This window comes from Akebia trifoliata, chromosome 10 (assembly GCF_017979445.1).
Source record: "Akebia trifoliata isolate Shusen 1 chromosome 10, ASM1797944v1, whole genome shotgun sequence".
Taxonomy (NCBI): Eukaryota; Viridiplantae; Streptophyta; class Magnoliopsida; order Ranunculales; family Lardizabalaceae; genus Akebia; species Akebia trifoliata.
This window is the reverse complement of record NC_141384.1, coordinates 24,205,347-24,231,820: the sequence shown is the minus strand read 5'-3', so window position 1 is coordinate 24,231,820 and position 26,474 is coordinate 24,205,347. Positions and strand designations below refer to the sequence as shown.

Below are 26,474 nucleotides of genomic sequence, written 5' to 3'. Positions count from 1 at the left end.
TAGAACTTTTCAAACCTACATTTAATGCACATTAGCAAGGCTATGAAAGCTTGGAAACTTTTGTGAATTTTTTAGGCCTTAGTAATTGATTAATCCTCGTGTTCTACTAATTAAAAATTGTCAAATCAAGCATACCCTGAGTACATGGGTGAAAGAATGGTTAGTGATTGATGGTTTTGCCATGAAGGCTTTCAAATGGACACAGATTTTAGAACCTTGTAATCAAGGTCCCTCTAGGTTCTAAATCATCCCCTATGTTGTTATGGAGAGAAAAATCGCATGGTGTGTTGGCTTTTAATGATTTGGAAAAGTATATCTCAAATCATCTTTATCAATTACAATATCAAGAAATAATTTATATCTTATTGTCCCAATGTTATTTGAGAATAACGGATCTTATTGAAGGTTGACAAAGTGAAGGATAATTCACCTCTTTTAAGTTGCTTTGCTAGAAACTACTGACAAAATAGAATATGGGTTTCGCTTATAAGCAAATTGATGATCATGGATCTATTTGGTTCTTATGGATTGATGATCCAAACAAAATTGTTTTAATAGTCTCATCCTTAATAGAGATAAGTTAGATGCAATATAATAATTTGCATGAGATGAACAACTATCTCAATGTTATGGTACATCTTGTTAACTTTTCTTAAAGATTCCATCAGAACCTTGAGTGACTGTAGTGGCTGATGAACAGTTGGGACCTCCCCTTAATTCAAACAATCTCAACACCAAGCATCTTACGCAGCTTATAGAATTTCTCCTTCAGAAGAGCTTTAGCGAAGATATCCACAACCTGGCCTCCGTGCTGCAATGCTCCAACTTGATCTCATTCTTTGCAACGAGCTCCCTGATAAAGTGGTGATGAATTTCTATGTGCTTGGCTCTCCCGTGAAACACTGGATTTTATGTCATTGCGATGGCGGACTTGTTGTCGCAGAATATAGTTGTTGGATCTTCTTGTTTTTCTTTCAAATCAGATAAAATCCTCCTTAGCCATATAGTTTGGCAGGCAAGCAGCACTCATGACAGCAATGAATTCAGCTTCCGAACTTGATAGTGCAGTTGATTGTTGCTTCTCTGTCATCCAAGACATCATCCCGGATCCAAGACCGAGCACGGAACCTGAAGTGGTTTTCCTGTCATCCGAACAACTAGCCCAATCACTATCAGTAAACAAAACAAGTTTAAAATCATTCACTTTCCGCTACCTGATCCCAAATTGCAATGTTCCTCGAACATATCGAAGGACTCTTTTTGCTGCACCCATGTGATGTTCACTTGGATTTTGCATAAATCTAGAATTTAAACTCACTGCGAACATTATATCTGGCCTTGTATGTGAGATAAATCAGCCCACCAACAATACTTCTGAATTTTTTTTCTTTTCTTTCTCAACCCCATCTTCCAAAATAAGTTTTTCACCAGCATTCAGTGGAGTGTTTGCAGTATTGCAATGAGACATTTGGAACGACTTCAACAAATCCTTGGCATACTTTTCTTGACACAAAGATTCCATCAGAACCTTGAGTAATTTTCATGACCCAAAATAATGCAAAAGACCCAAGTCCGTCATTCAAATTTCAACATCATAATTTTTCTAAAATCTTGTATCAAATGCAAGGAAATTCCACTATATATCATGTCGTCAACATAGATCCATACCATGAGAATTGTATCCATACCTTGGGTTTTTATGTAGAGCGTTGGTTCATTTTCACTTTACTTGAAATCATTTTCAAGAAAGTAATTATCAATTTTATTGTACAACTTTCTTGGGGCTCACTTGAGTTCGTACAAAGCTTTCTCTAATTTGTAAACTTTGCTCTCCATGTGATGATTCAAGTTCGTGGTAGGCGTAGGAGCTGGGCGAAGCGGTAGCGAAGCTCAGGTGGTGATGCAAGTGCGCGGTGAGCGTAGTAGCCCCCTCGGGCATGCTCCTTGTACAACCAAGCGAAGAGCTAGTGAGGGCCGGAATGGAATATCGTATGTAGTGTAGAATCGGATCTGAAGCTCTTTACTAGGATTGGAACAAGTGACCACAAGCTCCGCTTAAGCGCTCGACATGCAGTTAGCTCAAAACATGTTCATCATGTGGTCGAGCGAAGCGCACCTGTGTGAAGCAGCCTAGCATCACTTTAGATAGGAGCAGAATGGATGACTTACAACTGAAAGTCAGTTCTCCAGATCTTGGGGGCAGCTTCGCATATACTTCCTCCTGTGGCTCTCCATTCAAAAAAACTGACTTGACATCAAATTGAAAGATTTTCCATCCCTTTTGAGCTGCCAATGCTAAGGATGTCCGGATTGTGTCAATTCCCACAACAGGAGTAAATGTTTCAGAGGAATCAATACCTGGAATCTGTGCATACCCTTGAGCGACTAATCAAGTTCTCTGTCATTGCAAGGACCCATCAGAACTGAATTTGGATTTGTAAATCCATTTGAGTCCAATTGCTTCTTTTTCTGAGGGTAAATCAACCAATCTCCATGTTATATTTTTTTCGATTGCATCCATTTCCACCTTCATTGCATCGTACCAATCCTTTTTTGTTACTGCATCTTCAAAACAAGTAGGTTCCAAAGCAAAACAAGCAATTGCACTAGATTGACAAATATCAATAAGACTTCATCATACCTTTATTGGAGGTGACTCAGAAGGTTCAAGATTTTGAGAGCATTCATCATGTTCTTCAATCAGTAAAAGAGATTTTTCTGCATTGCTTCCCCAATTCCAAGCATCATTTTCATTAAAAATAACATCACAGCTAATAATAACATTTTGCTTTCAGGATTATAAAGTCACATTTGGTCTAATCACTGTAGCCAACAAAAATACATTTTGTGCTCTTATCATCCAATTTAAGTCTTCTTTCAGCAGGAAAATGGGTCACATTTGGTTTTCTCCCATACCAAGCTTCATATGGAGTTTTCTTTTGGACTGCCTTTGTAACAAATTTGTTCATTAAGTAAATTGAAGTGGCAATTGCCTCGGCCCAATAGGTCTTTGGAAGTCCTTTCTCTTTCAACATGCACCTTGTAGCTTCCACAATGAATCTATTTTTTTCGCTCTGCAACTCCATTTTTCTATGGAGTGAAACTTGTTGTGAGTTCCCTGCGTATTCTTGCATTCTTACATGTCACATAAAACTCTTTAGAAGTAAATTCACCACCCCAATCAGTTCGCAAAGTTTTGAGCGAATAACCACTTTGATTTTCAGCATAAGCCCAAAATTGGAGGAAGAAAGGAAGAGCTTCAGACTTCTTAAGAAAATATATCCAAATCATTCTTGCGAAGTCATCAACAAATATTAGAAGATATCTGCTTCCACCAAATGAGGTTGTACTCATAGGACCACAAATATCTGCATGCACGAGCATCAAAGGCTTGTTTCCCCTTCAAGCTTTACCTACTTGAAAAGGGCTTTGATGATGTTTTCCATAGACACGAGCTTCACAAAACTTCCCAGTTTTATGCATAAAAGGTAAGCCAACAACCATAGTATTTTATGCAATAAGTGCAAGCCACCAAAATTTATATGTCCATATATTTTATGCCATAGAGAAGCATCATCAGATGCCACAACATTAAATGCGTCGATGGCAAGCTCAGAAAATTTAAGAGAAACATTTGATTTCAGTCATCTTCACAGACAATATCAACTTCTTGATTGTCTTACTATATATCATGCATTCATTTTCATTGAAAATGGCATAATATCCTTTCCTCATCAATTGCCCCAAACTTATTAAAGTTTGAGTTAAACCCGGTACATACATAACATCATGAAGAACTTTCTTACCGAATTTTGTGTCAATGGAAACAACTCCCTTGCCTTGCTCTTGAACCTGATTATCGTTACCCATCCAAACTTGAGACTTCACCGATTCATCCATTTCAACAAATAAGGTTTTGTCACCTGTCATATGATTGCTGCAACCACCATCCAGATACCAAACATTTTCAGCACAAGCAGTAAGACATGAAATTTCTATCAATCAGAACATTGTGGTACCATAGAATCCTTATTTTCATACCAGCAATCTTTTTCCATATGGCCTAATTTATTGCACTTGAAACATCAAAGGAGATACGATTACCTTTGTTGTTGTTCCTCCACTTATAATAACACTGGCCATTTCCCTTTCCTCAGAAACCTTGTTTTCCTCGCCCTATGCCATTTTGCCTTCTTTCAAGTGAGTGAAATTTGCACCTTCACCCAAATCTTTCTTGATATCAAGTTTTGACTGAAACTTGTTAAATCCTTGGATTCCTCAATAGCATGATCATATTTTGAAGTAAGTAAATCCTTTTCAACAACCTTTTGATCAGTTAGGTTTTCACCGAGTGACCTAACTTGATTCATCATGGAAGTGATTCTAGTGAAAAAATCCTGAATGGATTCTGATTTTTTCATCAACAAGATTTCAAATTCACGACAGAGAGTTTGCAATTTTAGGGTAATTACCTTACTCAACCCTTGAAATCCATCACGAAGCAAGTCCCGTGCTTCCTTTGATATCACGGTTCCCATTATTCTTGAAAATATAGTTTCATCCACAGCTTGTTGAATATAGAATAGGGCCTTTGCATCTTTCTATTAGTTTTCCTTCATCTCTGTTCGTTGAGCAGCAGTGACTCTCCCTTCTTCACTGTCATAAACTGTGTATCCAAACTCAACTAATTCCCATAAATCATGTGAAATGAACAGAGTTTTCATTTCAATACTCCAAAATTGATAGTTTTCACCTTTGAAAATGGGGACTGTTGGTTGAGTAACACTTACAGAATTGCTTGCTGTTTCCATTGCCTCTCACACCCTTTTTTTTTTTTTTTGGAAACACCACCTTGTTCCCAGCTTGAGTTGAACAAGGCTCTAATACCAAAACTTGTTGGATTTTTAGAGAATTACAAAACAAAAAATAGAACAGCAAGCTTTGTTGGAAATTTTTCTGATGTATTAAACTTCAACAACAACAACTTAAATAGAAACAAGGCCAATCCATTCTTCTCCCACAGAAAACTTCCCACCAACACCATAACTACCCATTTACATGACCAAGCAACTCACAACTAACTAAAATGACCCATGAACTCAGAACTTCTCTAACTACATGACACATGGACCCACAATTAACTGAAAATAGAAAAATAACTAAAAATCTGATTTGCAACTGACTGTAGTGGCTGATGAACAGTTGGGAAATAGGCCCTGCTTGTTTGTACCGCAAACCGTTGCAAATGCAAAACTTTGTGTTTGCAGAGACTTACATTTACTGAATTTTATGTAATTTTACGATTGTAGTGCAAAATTTTACGTTTACTTGGTTATCCTGCAAAGGCAAAATGAAAAATGCAAATTAAAAAAAAAAAAACATCCTTAAAATCTTTTTTAAAGTTAAATAATAATATAATAATTGACATATGATAATATATCATTTTAAAATAAATTGAAAGATAAATTAAATCATTTCAAATAAAAGTCTCATACAACTCATAGAATTATTCATAATTCAATAAATTAAACTCCAAGAATTATTCAAAAACCAATAAGATAAATAAACTATATAAAAAAATCTCCTATAACTCCCCAATCTCTTCACGTAAGGACTCCAATTCCTTCTTACTATTTTTTCACTTATCATGACAAACATTTATGTGGCATAGGGATTCTTTCTTATGATTTCAAAAGCTTTCTCTAGATAATCTTCACTAAATCCTTATGTCTTCATAACTTCCTCGTACAACTTCTTTGAAAAAAAGAAAGGGTCAATGGTCCTCCTAAGCTCCTTAATATTTTCATTAATCCCCTGCATTATCTTCTTAACATGTTCAACAGTTTGTAACTTTCTACTGTGTCGTCTCTTTTTCATAAAAGATGATGTTTTTTTACCATCATGTCCAACCGTCATATTAAAATCATCCTCAATATCTTCTAAGCTTTGATCTAGTTGAGTAATATTATCTCCACCATCATTTGAATCCAAATTCATATATTTCATACCTCCAGATGTATAACTTCCGTGGCTTGATTATTGCCAATGATTACTGATAATTTCTGAAAGTTCCATCGTAGTCCTTTGTCTCGAAATTGCTTGAACTTCTTCTCTCCGTTCTAAAATAGCATACGAAAAATATCAATTTTATACTATAAATTAGATTAGAAAAACATGTCATTAAAAAAATAATTATATTAAAATTCAAACTAAAATGTACTAAATACTTAACTGGGTTTTGTAAAAATCGATCCCATTGATCATCTGTAGTTAACACGACTTCCTAACGTTATCCCATCCAAATCCACTCTTACCTTTTAGCTCTAAAATGTTCTTGTATTATGTCTTTATAGTACGTAGACGAATTTCAATATTTCTCTTTTTAACAGGTTGTCGACATTTTTCAAATATTATGAAAATTATAAGTGTCCAAACATTAGTATCCCAATGATTACCACTCTTCTTCCTTTGCCTCACATCTTCAAGAAACATTTCAATCAAAATATTATCCATGCTGGTATTCCATCTCAACTGACTTTTGAAGTTCACATCACATTTGTCTTCGTTTACTACAAAATCCATGTCTAATAAACATCATTATAAATAAGTTCAACAATAACCATCAATAACAATTGCTAATAAAACTAACAATTACAACAATAATCATCAACATTTTAAAACCAACAATAAATAATTAATATAAAAAAATAATTGGAATTAACAGATTGATAGAAATTGTTAACATGTTCCAAAAAATATTAAAAAAATTGACACTCAAAATTCATTAACGATTTAAAGTTTACATACATCCTTGTCGGATGGGAAAGGACTGCACATTACCAAAAAAGTGTTGGATGATACCCTTCTGCGAAATAGACCATTCACATTCCCTTTACGATGGTTATAATATTTTTTTTAAGATTCAGTTAAATAATATTTACAAATGAACTACTAAAATCTAAGGTATTATTTTATACAGAAAAATATTACCTCGTGGATGTAGTTATACTAACGAACCTGGATTTCTTACCCCTTATTGTAATGCAAAATGTCACATCAACGAGCACAGAGGACGCACTCCAGAAAATGGAAAAGAAATATTCAACAAGCAACATTCACAACTTCGAAATGCAATCAAGAGAGCAATTAGAGTTGTAAAGAAATGGTGGTTTATACTACCGACGGCATCACATTACCCATTTAAAACCCAAGTGAAGATTGTGATTGCATGTTTTATATTGAATAACCATATCAGAGGGGTTGATCCAAATGATCTACTACAAAAGAAGTGGATGTAGAACTTCAAAATGATTTTGAAAATGTTGATGAAATTGGGACCAATACATCTATTGGTACTCAAACTGCTCGTAGAGTAAATATTCAAAGATAGGCTCAATTTAGATATAATACGGTTCAACAAATATTTAATGATTTTAGAAATCGTTAATGAATTTGAGTGTCAATCTTTTTAATATTTTTTTAAACATGTTAACAATTTGTATGAATCTATTACTAAATTTCAATTATCTTTTTATATTAATTATGTGTTGTTAGTTTTAAAGTATTGATGATTATTGTTGTAATTGTTTATTTCATTAGTAATTGTTATTGATGGTTATTATTGAACTTATTTATAATAATGTTTATTAGACATGGATTCTATGGCAAACGAAGACAAATGTAATGTAAACTTCAAAAATCAGTTGAAATGGAATACCACCATGGATAATATTTTGATTGAAATATTACTTGAAGATGCGAGAAAAGGGAAGAAGAGTGGCAATCATTGGGATACTTGTGTTTGGACACTTATCATTTCCATCATATCTGAAAAATGTCAACAACTAGTTACAGTGAGAAATATTGAAAATCGTCTACGTACTATGAAGATAGAATACAGGAACTTTTTAGAGCTTAAAGGTAAGAGTGGATTTGGATGGGACAACGTCAGGAAAGTCATGTTAGCTACAGATGATCAATGGGATCAACTTCTACAAAATCTAGTTAAGTATTTATTACATTTTAGTTTGAATTTCACAATAATTATTTTTTTAATATGACATGCTTTTCTAACCTAGTTTATAGCATAAAATTGATATTTTTGTATGTTATTTTAGAATAAAGAGAAGAAATTCAAACAATTTTGAGACAGAGAACTACGATGGAACTTTGAGAAATTATCAGTAATCATTGGCAATAATCATGCCACGGGAGGTTATACATCTGGAGGTATGAAATATATGAATTTGGATTCAAATGATGGTGGATTCAAGTTTAGATGATTTTAGTGTGGTAGTTGGAAATAATCGTAAAAGCACATCAACTTCTATGAAAAAGAGATGACACAGTAAAAAATCACAAACTATTAAAAATGTTAAGGAGATAATGCATAGTGGGGATTAATAAAAATATGAAGGAACTTAGGAGGATCACTGACCATTTTTCTATTCCAAAGAAGTCGTACGAGAAACTTATGAAAACAGAAGGATTTAATAAAGATCTAAAAGCAATTTTTAAAATCACAAGGAAAGATCTATGCTATAGAAATGTTTGTCGTGAAAAGTGAAAAATATAGAAAGAAGAAATTGGAATCCTTACGTAAAGAAATTAGGGAGCTGTAGGAGATTTTTTTATATAGTTTACTTATCTTATTGGTTTATGAATAATTCTTGGAGTTTAATTTATTGAATTCTAAACAATTTTATGAGTTGTATGAGACTTTTAGTTGAAATGATTTAATTTATCTTCCAATTTGTTTTAAAATGATATATAATCATATGTCAATTATTATTTAACTTAAAAAATGATTTTAATGATTTTTTTTTTTTTTTTTTTTTTTTTGCATTTGCATGATAACCAAGCAAACGTAAAATTTTGCATTGGACACAACCAAGCACCACAATCGTAAAATTTCATAAAATTCAGTAAACATAAATCTCTGCAAACACAAAGTTTTGCATTTGCAATGGTTTGCGATGCAAACTAGCAAGGCCTTAGATCGAGAGCAGTTCCCTTGTAGTACTTTCTTCCTACAATTTCCTACAGCTCTTCTAATATTGGTGAGGCCTTGTTGAAAATTAAAATCTAACACCTCAGCCATGTTGTGATCATTATTTAGATCAGATTTATAGAAAAAAGTTGAAAAAAAATATTTTTCAACCTAATCCATTATCTTTAAAATGAATGGTTGCTGAACTTCAAGGGACATATTTTGATGTTTTTGCCATGTAGCACTCTATCAACCTTGTAACAGCACTACAAGGAACTACAGGAAGAAAGTACTACAGAGGATCCACTCCCTATTTAGATCTGACCATTTTATGCCCTATCGAAATATTAAAAAGGGAGAAAATGACAAAATGCTTCTCTCATCTGAAATGGTATGTAAGACGGATATTATAGTTTTCATTGTAGAATTTTGTTTAGGGTGGTGGGAAACAATTGCTTCATGGTTATAAAAAATAAAAATAAAAACAATTGCTTCATACTCAAAAATTGGCGGGAACTACATTTACTATCAAAACCACAACTTAACATTCAAATAATATATCATAGATATAAAAATAAAGTTACAAAGCAAGGAATACTACTGATAAACTCTTCACTTCCTACCCAACATTGAACAACAGATTAGATTGATAACACATGTAGCTTTTTTCTTCCAAATGCTAAGTCAGTGATATTAAATTGAAATAAAAATTATTTTTGGTGATCGATAAGCTGGGGCTAAAAGGGCCCCTCCGTTAAATAATAGGAGAAAATATTAAAATCTTTGAATGCCAGTAATAGAAAAAAGAATATTAATGTAAGTACAAGTTTTCGGGTGCAATTCCTTCCAAGCACATGCAAGTGTGCCCATAAGTCCCAATTTTTAACTCAACTTAATTGTCTGTTGGTCATTTAATTCTTGAGGAATTATAGATGATGATTTGAAGACTATTATATCGTAGAAAGGTTGCACGCTCAGCTGTGTGCTTTCCATCCTCAAATTTTCTACAAATGGTCCTTATTTCCTTCACATAAATAAGTAAAAAAAGATTTAAGGCACAAAAAGGGTAAGATACTGGTCAAAGTACATGAAAACCATTTTGTGTGAGAGAAGATAAAGTAAGGTATTTATGAGGTAAAAAAATTCTAGTACTTCTTCCAAGCTTATGGAATGTCCTCAGGAAAAAGTAAGGAACGTGGACCTTTGATCTGATGGTGTTTGCTCTGACGGTGAAATGGCCTTGCAAATAGATTTAGCATCAAATTGCCTAATGTCAGGCTCGTTGTTGCACCTTGGACACATGATCCTTCTCCAAATGGTGTGATAACAGCATAGGTTGTGTTCTTGACTTCTAGCACAACATTATCACCAATTATTTTGTTGCAAACATTGGTCATTATTCCTTCGACTCCATAATGCATAAAGATTCGATGGTAATGAAAAAACCTACTATTGATGAGTTCATTTACTAGACTGGTTAAAATGGGCGACATTGCAATCTGTGGGTTGTGATAATGCATCTGATGTAATAAAATTTAGACATTATATGGTTCCCCTGAATATGGCTTCAACCATTTGGTCAATACTCGAAAAGATGGTTCAAATAAGGTCATAGTGACTTCTTTCTTCCATTCATAACCAGATAGCAATCACCATCTTTTCCAAATGGGCTTCTTTCCCAATTGGACCAAAAAGTTGGTTAAATAATAGTCATTCAATGGTATGGACCAACAAGAGACAAACAAGGCCCCTAACGGTAGAATGAAAAGGATGCATGGTTGAAGTGGGAGAATACTACAAGATTCTGGTAGATAAAACAACAGAAACAGTTTGGGACTTTTTGTTGGGGGATATATGAGACCATTGGTTTCATATTTATAGAGATGGAACAGCCACCAACCATTTCAATGGTTATTGGGATATAGATTTTGACATCTATAATCATTTGGGAAGGATGGATTGTAGACACCTCAATTTGTCTGGACTGAGCCCGAGAACTCCTAAAATCCTATGGAATTGGGCTTGGCCCAATTATCTTATTTTAAGATGGACTAATTTCTATAAGCCTAACTCAAAAAGGCCCAAAATTTGACTTTGTTCGTGGATACAACGGAAGAACAACAAAAAAAATTAGAAAAAAAGAAAGATAATCACATCTCTACGAAAACATCAATCGAGATGCAATTGAGTGGACATGCATCTGCTCTTCTGCACTCGCCTAGGTCGAATAGCTAGCTTGTGTTCCATGGGATAATCAACACCACCAACTTGAGTCTGAGGGCAATAAAATTGAAAGTAATGGTGTGCAAATAGCTGCAAGAGGAAAAGGGAAAAAAAAAAAAAAAACAAGATCCATGGGTAATGAAGGAAGTAAAAATCACAAAATCTAGAAAAAGCATCAAGGCATCTCTAGAAAGGACCATAAGAAGCGAGCTGAAATGTCATTACCCTTCTTACCCATGACTCCTTTCGCTACTCGTGTTAGCCCTCCTAAGATGGTCCCATAGATCATATCACCCAAATTATACTCATGGATACAATCAATGGCATGCATGGCAAAAAGAAAAGCGGTGTCCACAAAGGCTCTATTCTTAATAAAAACAACAACTATCCAACATAATCAGGAAAAAAATTCTAAAGAGGACAGCAAAGAAAGGATGGTTGAGCAAGATTTTCTTGAAGAAGTCATTATCAATAGACATCACCTTCAACCAAGAAGAATTCATACATATATTATTTTACCACTTGTTAGGAGGGATACTTCGGAAGTCAAATACCTCTCTACCTCCTCACCATTCACATCAACTACGAGAATGGTTAGAGCCCTAATGGCTATACCAGTCAAGCTCACAAAATCAGAGGGATGGATATCAAGCTCTACATCAAAATGATGAAAAATGTGCATTTGTGCGAACCACCTCTCCCAAATAGCAATAATAAGAATACGATCGAATATTAAAGCTGGGATCTCCATGAAAGAGCCAACCTAATCCAAACTTTAAGAGTCTTAGAAGTGTTATCATATAAAATACAAGGTATACCAGCTCCTTTTGAAATTGTCATGAGGAAAATGGATATTAATCCCAACGCGAAAGCAAGCAGATATATGTCATTGTAGCCTTGATAAGAGGGAAGTATCATGAACACGAACACGAGTTACAATCTCAATCAGGACAATCACCCAATACCCCCATCAAAATACTCTTCCTCAGCCCAAACTACTCATCCAACTAATATGCAACAGTCTCCTCATCGGGAGTGCCTCAATGGCCTCATAGTTGAGATCGCTATCAGAGATCACATGTTGCATTTCCTTATCTAAATTACTACTAGAATCATCTCGTGGTGGAAGACGACTCCCACTAGCCTTGCCACCTAAGGATTTACCTTTTACTAGCTTACCAAAGCATCTAAAAAAATAATAATCAAAAAGTCATGTCCAAAAATCCATGCAAACCGAACCCATTCTAAGCTAAAATCTATATCCAAAACCCGCATCACACCCTACCCAATCCTATAAAATCCAAACCCATGCCAGAGCCAACCAACACTCTGCCAAGCATCCAAGAACATGGCATTCATCGTCCAATTTCATTGAGACATTTTGTCAAACACTTGGCGTGACGGAGACAAACACCCACTCATACCTAATAAAAATCTGATTCCATACTATCGAAACAACAATCAACCCGACCAAATTTCTACACCAATCAAAACCTAAAAACAACCCAAATCCACCGAATTGTAATCTCAAACCATTCCTAAATGCAACCCAAAACCCCCAACACCATCACCAACAACCCAACAAAATTCAACAACAATAATTCCATGCAAGTCCAAGCCTAGCCAACATTTCTAACCAACAAAATTGAAAACTAAACCCTTACCTTTGAAGGAGACGCGAGGTCCAACACTGAAAAATACTCAAATTCTTTAAAATCCAACCACAAAACTCTAACCGTATTAGTCCATCAAGTTAAAGAAGCTAAAATCATCGAGATCCACCCCCAAAGGACTCGAGTTTGACTCACGTGCACAAAATTCTATCCAGAATTGGATTGCTCGAGCAAATAATAGGAAGCAAGAATATGGAGTCAAGAAAAATTTAATAAGAAAGTCGCATCACGCATGGCCATGGTTTAGCATTTTCAAGAGCTAATTATCTCTTTAATCTTAGTTTGTTGACATTCAAAGTAATTAACCCTTAAGGTCCATATAATTTGACAAAGTTCAAGCGACTTAAACCATTTTGTCCCTTAAAGAGAATGCTCTAAAATATAAGAGCAATCATCCTGTTAAATAATACCAAGTTGTTAATATTAAAGTGAAAGTAATAAACCCTAAAGACTCTTTATGTTTGGATAATTTCATGTCACTCCTATTAATTTTTATGAAATAAAAACTCTTCTTAATGGTTTTAACAATTCAATCCCCCAAAGAATTTTCTAGAGACCTTGAAAGATGTACAGTTATGTTCCTTGATTATCGTAATTGATAAGACTCATTAAAAAGTAAATGACCATCAAGGTATCTTTGTTTTAAAGTATTCAAGGTTATTTAATATGATTCTAATGCAATAAAGTTGAACTTGTAGTGTATGGACCTTTATATATCCAAAGGTCTCTTTCAAAGGCATATAAATAGAGAATCCTTTCAAAGCAAAAGGGAGAGGAGACTTATCTTCCCAATATCACGTCCAATTCTCTCTTTGAGAGCTTCAAATACCCCAATACTATGTCCAATTTTAATTCCAAGCATCATTGAAATTTAAGTATTGAAGTCCCACAAAGAATGAGAAGAAGAAGCCCAATGTAGATGGACATTTTACTTTAGTTTTTTTGCTTTACTTGCATTCCCCCCAACCCCTCTTTTACCTTCCTCACTCTATTTCCTTTCTATATTTATCTTTTACCTCGTCTCAATCATGTAGTATAGGCATTCATAATGGAAAGATATGGGTTGAGAGTATACTTTCTTCATGAGATGATTCCCACCACTTTTATGTCCGTAAGTTTCTTGAAAGTTTTTCCATATATCATGTAGGATAGCCATCTCAATATTTATTTAGTGTAAGCATTCCTAATGGTAAAATAAACTAGAGGAGTATACCCTCTTTATGGGATGATTTCTCACATTTGTAAGCTCATACTAAGTTCCTTTGGTAACACTTTGCATGCATTCTTATTCCCATTCCATGCATCTGTATAGCCTAGGCCAAAAGAAGGGGTAAAGATTGTAAAAAATGAAATTATTATCTATGGAGCATTTCTCAACACCATACCTAAAAAAAATATGCCTTTTCTTGCGCACATTCCCATTAGGCACACATGATCATTAAAAGTGCTAGAGTCCAATGAGTGTTATCCTCATGAATAGCTATTATCAATTCCAAACAAACATAAAAAGCCCTACTAGTGGGAACATCTCATTTACATTTACTTATTTAGACATCCACGCGTATATACATTCATACATCAACATCATACTAACTCCAAGAAAATTCAAAAAAGAAAGTATAAGACCTCGCATATGGTCAATACTTTCGTAGCCACCAACTTGATAGGTAAGATGGGGTGCCTAACACCTTCCTCGCATTACAACTGAACCTTCTTACCAAACATTTTTGTTAGATCAGTTTTGAATCACTAAATTCATCGAAAATGAATTCATAAAATCTGTTTTTTAAGTGGTCATGCACACCTTAAACTCTTTGAATGGTGGTCACTCCCAAACCTACGTAGTGTTGAGGTTAAGGACCACTAAACCTTATGTAGTCTACAATTATTCTTCATGGTGGCAGACTTGTCAATGTCCACAAAATCCACCTTTAGAGAGGCATCGCCAACCAGAAATCCATCAAAGTCGAGCTTTGTTGTCAATTCTTTGCAATTAGCGCTATTTACAAAACCTCCATACATAATATTGGTTATAGCAGCAACTTCATCACCAGAATTCTCTTTAAGTCATTTCCTCAATTCAAAATGCACTTCTTCAGCCTGAGCAAGAGGTGCAACCTTTCCAGTTCCAATAGCCCACACAAGCTCATAGGCGAGAACAACAACAGCTCGATTTGATACTAAATCTGTAATTGCTTTTTTGTTTTTTTTTTTTTTTTTTTTTGTGCAGCAACAACGGCCATGATAGACCTTGACTCTCGTTGTTCAAGATTCTCCCCAATACAAGTAGTCACATTCAATCCTTGAGAAATCACATATACACCTTTTTCTCTAACAAACGCATTTGGTTCACCAAGCAATTGTTTCGTTAAAAATGGCCGAGAATGACCTAAGGAATTGACAAGCATCTTTGCATTAATCTCCAAAGTAAAAGCACCACCTTTCATCACTCAACAATTTGTGCAGCAACATGAAAGTCAGACCACAGTAAACTTTTTCCAATATAAGGAACACAAATAGGGGGCTTACCACAACCTCCACAACATCTTTGGAGAGATCTCTGGCTGCATTGAGTGTGAAATGGGGGGTTCTCCATCCCAATGAAGCCGAATTTCCCTCAAACAATGTTATGGAGGTTGTAGTAAGTCCCTTATTTGTGTTCCTTCCCTCGGTAAAAACTTTACTGCAGTCTAATTTTCATGTTATCACATAAAATTGTTGGGTGAGGAAAGGTAGTGCTTTTACTGTTGAGATTAGTGGGAAGATGCTTGTCAATATGAGCATTCCTTGGCTCATTTAAAAGAAGGTAGTTGCCTAAAGAATCAAATGAGTTTGTTGGAGAAAAAGATGTGTATGTGCTTTCTCAAGGATTGAAGGTGATTGCTTATATTGGGGAGACTCTTGAACAACGAGAATCGAAGTCTACCATGTCTGTTGTTGTTGCACAAATAAAAACAATTGGACATTTAGTATCAAACTGAGCTAATGTTGTTCTTGCCTATGAGCCTGTGTGGAAAATTGGAACTAGAAAGGTTGCAATTCTTACTCAAGCTTAGGAAGTGTATTTTGAATTAAGGAAATGGCTTAAAGAGAATGTTGGTAATGAAGTTCCTGCTACGACTAGAATTATCTATGGAGGTTCTATAAATGGCGTTAACTACAAAGAATTGGTAGCGAAACTCGACGTTGATGGATTTTTGATTGACGATGCCTCTCTAAAGGTGAATGTGTGGACATTATCAAGTCTGCCACCACGAAAAATAGTTGTGGACTAAATAAGTTTCATTGGTTCTAAACCTCAATACTACATGGGTTTGGGAGTCACCACCATTCAAAGAGTCTGAGGTGTGAATGGCCACCTAAAAACAGATTTATACATTCATTGTTTTGTGAATTTAGTGAATCAAAACTAGTCTAACCAAAAGGTTGGGTAAGGAGGTTTGGCTGTAAGACGAAAAAGGTATTAGGCACCCCCTCTTACCCATCTAGTTTGTGGTTACCAAGGTATTGACCATATGCGAGGACTTATACTTTCTTCTTTCTTTTCCCTTTTGAATTTGGAGTTACTACGATGTTGATGTATAAATGTGTGAATGTCTAAAATAGTGGAATATAAATGAGATGTTCCAACTAGTTGGGCTTTTTATGTTAGCTTGGAGTTGAGAATAGTCATCCATAAGGATGGCACTCACTAGATTCAAATGCTTTTAATGATGGTATGTGTCTAATCGGAATGTACCCAAGATAGGGCTTATTTTTGTAAGTAAGGTGTTGAGAAATACTTCATGGATAGGAATTTATTTTTTACAACCTTTACCCCCCTTCTTATGTCTAGTATATATGGATACATGAATGGGTATGTGGATGCATCCAAAATGTTCTCAAAGGAACTTATTATAGGCTTACAAATGTGATAGATCACCCCATAAAGAGGGTATACTCCTCAACCTTATTTTTCTATTAGGAAAGCTTACACTATATGGATATTTAAATGACTCTAATACAGGACAAACCTTCTAAGAAGCTTATTATGGACTTAAAAATTTTGAGGAACATACCATGAAGGGAGTATACTCTCAACCCTTATCTTGTCATTAGGAATGCCTATACTACATGTTGAGATGAGATAGAATAAAAAGGAAATAGAGTGAGAAAGGTAAAAGAGGGATTTGGGGGAATGCAAGTAAAGTGAAAAAACTAAAATAAAATATCCATCGTACATTGGACTTCTTATTATTTTTCTTTTCTTCCCCGTCGAGAGAGAGATGTACCTTCTTTATGCGCATCTATATACATAGCCAGACACAAAGGAACCGGTAAAAATCTTCGGTTCTTTAAGTTCATTCACTGTAGGTTCTCTTACTTGCTCTAGTGGCTGGCAAACGCCAACCGAGAGGGGAGAACGAATGGCTCAGGAATCGACCGGTGGAGAGCAGACTCTTGGAGCTGCAGCTTGGATTATCGTAGAATAAGAGGAGCCGTCTTAGGAAATGACTTAACTTAAAAGACAGATGCCGCCGCTGCGAGGCGAGGGAGCAACTTGTCTGGTCTTGCGGTGCACTCACTCCCGTTACGAGAATGAAATGACGCCCCAGCTCGACTCGAGACCAAGACTCCTTACTTATCGGTCTTAAATACTTAATTTCAATGATGCTTGGGATGATAATTGGACATAATTTTTTAGTATTTGAAGATCTCAAAGAGAGTCAAAGAGATAATTAGACAAAATTTGGGAAGATAAATCTCATCTCTCTTTTTTTCTTTGGAGAGGTCTTCTATTTATATGCCTTTGGGGGTATAAAGGTCCACTCAACACAAATTCAACTTAATTGCATTAGAACCTCATTGAATGACCTTGAATACCCTTAAACAAAAAGTTCTTGATAGTCATTTACCTCCTAATGAGTCTTACCAATCATGATAATCAAGGGACAAGAGTGTAAATCTCTTTCAAGATCTCTATAAAATTCTGAGGGATTGAATTGTCCATGTCATTGAGAAGAGCTTGTATTTCATTAAAATTAATAGAAAGGGCATGCAATTACCAAACATGAAGGTTTTTTAGGTTCAACTATTCTCCATTGAATCTTAATAAAGGTAATTGCTCATATGTTTTGAATAATTCTTTTTGAAGAGAAAAGGCTCTAAGTCCCTTAAACTTGGTCAAATTACATGGACTCCTTGATGGAAGGTCCCAAAGAAGAGGGTCTTAAGGGTTAATTACCCTACTTTGAATCTCAACAAACTAAGGTTGTGAGGTAATTGGCTTTTGAAAAGACTAAGGTATTACTGAAACTTTGGATGGCCAGACCTGAACCTAATGGGATCAACCCAACCTTAGGTTAGGTTTGGGCACAATTAGCTAGGGTTCAAGATAGGATTTGGGCAAAAAAATTTGATCGAACCAAACCAGGTTAGGTTCTGGCATAGACATCAAGTTGCCCGATTTGCCCGAACACAAACTTTGTTAGTTCCACATTTTGTTAATCTTAAGACTTAAGTTGTGTGTTGATCGATTTACAATTGAAAACATGTGAAGACCCCGGTAAAGCCACTCAATCTCAAGCACATCGACAAAACACTCATAATATGTGTGCATAAAAATTAAAAGGTGATAAGACCACCTAGACCATTCCCCAATACCTATACCTCAACTTATTCATTCATTAGAGCTTTTGGGTGCCCTAAATAGTTATAAAGGGTATTTTAATAATTTAACCTCCTTTAGACCATCACCTACCCTTGGTGAGTGTTTGGGGATCATATATAAGCAAGATCTACTAAATCCCCAAATCATTTAATCACCAAACTTCCTGAGAACTCGATTTGGCCTGAAATGGTAAAAAGGTATTTTTAGTAATTTTACAAACTTAGGCCATAGCCCACCCCTTGTTGAAAGTTTGGGGACCTTTTATTTATTAATATCCACAAAATTCCCAAAGAGTTTGCTCAACAAAGCTTCCGGGAGCAGTATAGACCTCAAAATGATCCAAAAGGGCATTTTGGTAATTTACCCAGTGTCGTCGGGTAAAATGACTAGGGCACCTGGTAGCAAGGTTCATGCTCCACCAGGGCCTACAGGGTGTCTACTAGGGTCGTCGGGGTGTCTACTAGGACTGTTGGGTTGTTCACCAAGGTTGTTGGATGAGTCATTCCAACGATTTGAAAATTTGAAAATATGACCGTCGGAGCACTTGGTGCCATCGATAGGTATTTTTTATTTTTCAAATACCTTTAAAAATCATATCTTGAGTCATTTGTAAATTGGATCAAACCCTAGAGATGTTTAGCTATCCCCTCTCCACACTTAGAAAGTATTCTCTACTCTCATAAAATCTAACTTAGGTGAACCCCTTCAACCTTCTTGGACCTCTCATTTGATCTCATTCCAACCATCAAATCTCACCTTGCACACACATTGGTATATTTATAGAGCAAGGAGCAAAGGGAGAAGATGGAAGGAGTGATCACAAGGAGTCAAACTCAAAGTTTGATTGGAAGATCAACCGTTGAGACGCACTTATAAACTCAAAATCGCCATGACAAACATTAAGAGTTGAATGAGTCCTTATTATTTTGATTTTTCATTTCCAAATTTTTGTATGAGGTTACTTGGTTCAACCCATCAAAAATCAAACTCTTGTTAGAGTCTAGGACTCTTGACAAGAAAAGAGGTTCGTGAATTTTTTATGAACAAAATTCACAATTTCGAGAGAGTGTATTTATCTCAATCTTAAGGTTTTAGAATTTAGCCTAGATATAAAAATTCTATGTAAAAGATTTAAGGTGAACCATAAACCTCTTTGATAATGAACATCAAGTTCTAAGTAGGAACCTTGGAAGTGGATGTAGGCACGATGTCGAATCACTATAAAACGCTTGTCTCGTGTTTGTGAAAATGTCTCTATTAATTTACATTTAGATGAATACATGCTATGAATGAATATTATGCTATGTATGATATATCATAAATATTTTGATTCTAAGTGAACAACTATTGCATTGCAAACTAGAGACTTGATGTGAGAATGGATATAGGCACATTATTGAACCATTATAAGTCTTATGTCTCATGCATGTTTTATGATTCAACAACTTATACTTAAATGCTTTGAATGTCATAAGATGCCATGAATGCCGAATAGGTAAATCTTATATGAATTGAACCATTGAATGAATGTTTAAATTTCAAGTGTATTTTCATTAAATGCATTTTAGAAATATAAGTACAAAATCAAAGATAAGTGAATGACTTAAAATAAATAGTCACCTTATCAATTAAGTTAAAATTGGATAAATCGAAAGAAATTTTAATGATCTTATTCACCCCCCTTTAGGACTAGACATGGTACGAAGCCTAGTATTTTCAAACTTAACATGGTTATACTTTAAAAATATGTTTATTTATTTCCCATTCACAATTCACATTTTAAACTTTAGTTAATCATCATCATCTTTTTATTAACGTAAGAAAAAAAAATCATATATTTCTTAACATTTGTTTACAATTTCATGTATGTGAACTTTGAAATATATTTTTAGGATAAATAATTGTAAATTTTAATTTTTTTTACATATCATTTATCTTTATAGGATTATCATTCCTAAATTATCTAATACTAATGAGGAATGAGCCAACCTGAATTGTGTTGGGATTAGGCTAAGCGTTTCATGCCCGAGGTCGGGCTGGGCATGGATACAGGTTGATCCCCAAAACAACCCAACTAACCCGTCCGAGTTGAATCCCTGAAGCTAAGGGTCAAAATTTGAACACTTTCACAGTTACAAGAAAACCAAGGAAGGAAGATTAAAGATACATTAATGCAAGAGTAGAGAGGGAGACTCACCTTGAAGGTCTCTTCGAAAAATGGAGAATAAAAAGGGTTAAGGTGTAAAAAACCTTACCAAAATCTATAACATGGCCAGAAGAAAAATTGGCTTAGTCCTTCGGTTCCCCACAATCTAGATCATTTTTGGATGTCTTGAAATTTATCTCTCTTGAACCTCTTGAAATAAGATAATTGAGCCAAGCCCAATTCCACAAGATTCTAGGCATTCTCGAGCTCAGTCTAGGCAAATTGAGGCGTATACATGGAAATTAGGGTTTAGTTGGCCAGACTTGAGGAAGAGGAAGAGCTTCTATATGTCATTTAATGATCTAGATAGAGACGACAAAAATCAAGGTAGCATCATTTTCATGGAATGTACTGGAAAGCAAAAAAAAACTTCTAGTTCATATCCAGTCGATGGATCAAACAAATAAAATTAAAAGAGTTTCCTAAACAAGGGATTTGACAAGTAGTAAAATCTTTTGCGTTTTTCCATGCACCGACTTTCCTAAAAAACCTACTAACCATATTGATGATGGGTAATTACTAGAATACCCTTTGTGTGGATGGGTTGGGGAGGCATATTGTAAGGATGTCAATGGGTTTTGTTCCAGATCGATCGCACATGTAACTAGAACAAAATTAAAATCTTGGTTCTGATTCTTATCAATTTTGATTCCAAATATGATATCCTTGGAATTAGAACCAACCCTACAAATATCTGATACCCATTGGGTACGCATAAAAATAGGCAATTGTTTTTTTAATAAGACAAAATTAAACAAGATAAATACCCAACAAAATAGATAATTGTTTTTAAATATAAAAATCAAATTTTTTATTCATCAATTGAGAATTAACATCAACAATGAATTCTAGAAGCAAACCAGCCTTTTGAAAAGAAATTTATGATACGAAGAATCTATTTGTTATTGAAATTGAATAGGAACGTGAAAAATGAATGGACCTTCATGTAAAGAGAAGATAAAAAAAAATTAAAGACTTTACATTCTCTTTATGTTTTTTTTTTTTACTTTAGTCAAGTGTTCAAAGCCTCACGTGCAATGAATTCCTTGGGGCCACACTCAAGGGTTCGGTTAACCCTCAACTCAACCAATTGCACATATGACTTTTTGAGGGAGCGGTGTGTGTGACTGTGGGATTAATCTCACCCAAAGGGTAGGAACCCTAATGATAAGAAATATATATATGAACAGCATTCGGTAGACAAAATCGTAGACAACGTTTTAGACAAAGTTGTCTTATATAGATAAAAAGTTTTGGAATAGGCTGATTTTTTGCAAGGATGATCTATCTGGTGAGGAGATTATCCTCACAAAAAATTAGCCTATTCCAAAACTTCAACCCTGTGAAAAGTGGTTACAAACTTAGCAGTAAAAATTGACGAACCACGTTTCTTTAACTAATAAACTAGGTTTAAGAAATTCATAATGGACTAATTTTTTGTGAAGTTGATCTCCTCACAAAAAATCAGGCCCAAAACTTTTAACCCATATAAGACAAAACACTTTGTCTACAATTTTATTTACTGAACCCAATCCAATATATATTTTTCTTAGACTACTAATTTTATTATAAATAAAATAAATTTATGGTCATGTGCCCATCTGATACCCATTGTGTACTCCAAGGGACCTAAATCTTATCAAATCCTTAAGATAGCTACCTAGAATTGAACCCTAAAATGATTGGGTAACACCCTTAATATTTACTAATCCTATAGCCTTTGGATGTCAACCTAAGATTCTCAATGCTAACATATTTTTTCAACAAAAAATTGTGTTTACAACCTCTTTTAAGGTTGCATCTTTATGTACAATTTCTTCATGCCACCTGTCGACAACAAATTTTACAAATTTATCTCGAGATTCATGAAATAAGATCGCAAATGAATTTATTTATTTTAATGAAAACGAGAGTACAAATCTCAGTATTTTCTTCTGACTAACAATCAAATACAAAATAATGACATATGTAGCTTTTCTTCTCTCCGAACTTCGCACTTTATTGGCTGAGAAAGTTGTTTAACGATGACTTTATTTGTGTTTGATCTTCTGTAAAGGCTTCTGCAGATTTTCTTCTCTCCGGACTTCATTATTTATCGATAGAGAAGGATTTCTTGACTTTTGGAGAAGAGTTTGATGCTTAAATTTCTCTTTAATAAGAGTCCGGATCTCTTAAGAACTTCATTTTTTCTCTGAAAGAGGGCTCGAGAACTTCTTCTCCTAGAGAAAGAGCTTCTGTCTTTTGAGATAAAGTGATCCAAATCCCCTTTCAAATGAGGGAGGTTCTTGTATTTATAGACTTAAAGATAATTTAACTTTCCACTTATACCCCAATTTAAAGAGATTTGATTAACTTGTTTAAAGGTTAAACTTGTCCAAATCAAATTATAAGGATTTTATGGATTGTTATCAGGTCAAACTCATTTATTTGAGTGTAAGTCCTATTGGAAAAAGTTTGATTCTGGTTTGTTGAAACAATGAATTATAAGCAATATTATAATATAAATAATTCAAGAAAATTGAAAGAATTTATCGGTGACTGAGGCACGGAGAAGCCGCTGTCCTTAAAACCAATTTCACCTCCTTAGGATTGAATCCAGTGCAGTTGGTTTCTAGCGTTTGGTTTCCAAGATTCAACAGTCACTGTCTACTAACCGTGCACTCGGAAATAGCAGATCTATGGCAAACTCGATTAGATCAAACTTTTCACAAGCAGCAAGATTTGTATTCAGAGAGAAAAGAAGAGAGATCAGAAAGTATTTCGTTTTCTGTACTTAAATATATAAAAAAAACAAATTTTATAAACAACAAGCCATCGGTTCACAACAGACCCAACTGTTCACAACAGTAGTCCAAAACAGTAAAAAACAAATCAACGGTTGAGATAAAAACACAAACCAACGATTGAGATTAAATAAAAGTTTAGCAAAAACGGGCCTATCACGCGCACCCACGTGAGGCTTAAATTCTGAAATCTGCACCTCCCCTGCGCGCGCATCGTATGCGCACACGCGCATTAAGGTTTTTCGACGGGTTAGCCCCAAACTCAATGGGCTGCAATCCCACAGTGCCTTAGGCCCCCATGTATGCGCGAGGCCCAGTCTCTATCTCTCTCACACTCAAGCATTAAAGAGAGAAGGATCATAAATAAGTTGAGAACTTTCCTTGTATTTACCCGATGTGGGACTAAAAAAAGAAGATATGTTTTTACAAATTTCAAAACCAATAAAGTAAAGTAAAACAAAAAAGGAAAAAGAAAATAGTTCTTTTATGTTTCACCAAAAAAGGAAAATACTACTTTTTACAATAAAACACTCAAGAGCTCTTGAGTTCAAAACTTATTCTCAACAATAAATGAATGAAATATTATATGAAAATTAAACTATGAATTTTACAAAAATCCCCCACAAATTCATAGTAAGAAGAGAAGGAATTGCTACTCATTCAAATTGAAATACCGGATACCTAATATCGATGTCTTTTGGACTAAATCGATACTTAGTATAGATAGACAGAACTCACAGGGACCTGGTGTAACTAGGTTACTTAACCCTTTCCCTTTTAATGTAAGTTTAACTATCATATCATACCTATCTTTCTTTCTAGGATCAATCGAGTTCTTATGGTTTGACACTTTTCGACCATGTGTCGAATCTTAGTATTTCATGAATGCTTTAGAATAATTGCCCAAATTATTCATAAGAAGCGGCCCCACTTCTATATTCACATAGGTAAATCCATCAAGTGTGTTCTATGACTATTACACACCACCCAATAAGGCTATGGATTATATTAAGAACTTTTGTTCATCATTAACTCGTCATAGATAAGCACTATTTAACATCATAGGAAAGGGATCAAAAGTTTGTTAACTCTTTTTCACTAGTGCTTCATCAATTAGTTCGGTGACTTATTGTTACCCATTGAATCTACTTCTTGGGATCTCCAGTCATATAGATTGGGTTTCCATCACAGACTAATTATTTATATAGGCATTAGTCCCATTCCCCTCGATGATTTACTCACTAACCCTCTACTTAATGGTTTTGTTAACGAATCTGCTAAATTGCTTTCTGACCTTACAAAGTCAATAGCAATCACTCCATTCATTAATAATTGCCTGACCACATTATGTCTAAGACGAATGTGTCTACTTTTACCATTATATATATGATTTTTAGCCTTGGCTATAGCAGCTTGACTATCACAGTGCATAAATACTGATGGCATTGATTTTTCCCATAAAGGAATACCTATTAATAGATTTTTTAGCCATTTAGCCTCAGTTCCCGCTAACTCTAATGCAATGAATTCTGATTCCATTGTAGATTTAGCCATACATGTCTGCTTAGATGATTTCCAAGAGACAACCCCTCCACCTAGCATAAAAATATAACCACTAGTGGACTTGGATTCATCAAATTCTGATATCCAGTTCGCATCACTATACCCTTCTAATACATTTGGACTTCCACTAAAATGTAAGTCCATGTTTATGGTTCCTCTCAAATATCTAAGAACCCCCACTAATGCTGTCCAATGGTCTCTACTAGGATTACTTGTGAACCTACTTAGCACCCCCACAGCAAAAGTTATATCTGGACGAGTACAGTTCATTAAATACATCAAACTTCCTATGATCCTAGCATATTCTTTTTGTAACACACTATCACCTCTACTCTTTCTTAACTTTATGTTCGGATCTAAGGGAGTCAAGATAGGTACACTAACAAAGTGTCTGTAAAATCCTAAATTTTCAATTCGTATCTCGAGAAAAAAATAAATAGTGAAATTTTAAGAAAATCTTGAAAGTGGGACTTAGGGGTAAAACTTTAGGATATTTTTGATCATTTTTAATAGAATCGGACCTCACCATTGGATTCAAAATGGTCGAAAAACATATTTTAGCCTGTAAGCATGTTCAAATGCGAGTCCGAATATAAAAATTGCAAAATCCTCGATTACCGGGTCAGACCAGGCTAAAATAGTAACTTTTTTCTAGAGTAAAAATTATTAAGATCCGATTATACCATTGGCTTCATAACGAACAATTATTAAATATGGACTATTTATATGTCATTTTTGGAGATCAGGAAGTCGAGTTTTCGTCAAAAATGAAAACGACGTCAAGGTTAGGGGTCACCTCAGGCTAAAAATGTAAATTTTTGTTGAAGATAGAATTTATAGAAATTGATCATACCATTATATCCAAAATAAAAAATTAGGCAAAATAGAGTATTCATTTGTCAGTTTTGGAGTCCGAACGGTCAAGTTATTGTCGATCGAAACAATAGACGAAATACCGATTTCGTCCAAATATTTATATAAATAAATTTTTTTAATATTTTTTAATTCGTTGTCATCCCAACCCGTCCAAAACCAGCTAACGACATATAATTTTTTTTCGATTTCTTTCGATTTTCTACCTCAGATCTCTCGCAAACGGTTCGTCGTTGACGACTGACGCAAAAGGAAGAAATGTCCACAGCTGCGTTCTCTACAAAACTCACCCAACCTCTTTCCATTTCACTTTCTTTTTCATCCAATATCGTCAAAAATCAACTGTATTTATATACGAAAATTTCAAAACTTTGACCTCGGATTTCATCCATTTCGGGGTCAAACCGTCTTCCGACGCAGAATGGAGAAACGTTTGCAGCCTCATTCTCTACATAATTAACCCAAATTCCTTCTGTTTTCTCGTCTTTTTCACCCCGTATCGTCAAAAATCAAC

General features: G+C 34.8%; 1 pseudogene; it reads right to left on the bottom strand.

Annotated features, from left to right (window-relative positions):
• Window positions 1-25,231, bottom strand: LOC147393377 (triosephosphate isomerase, cytosolic pseudogene; annotated as a pseudogene).
• Between the last annotated feature and the right edge of the window lie 1,243 nt (window positions 25,232-26,474).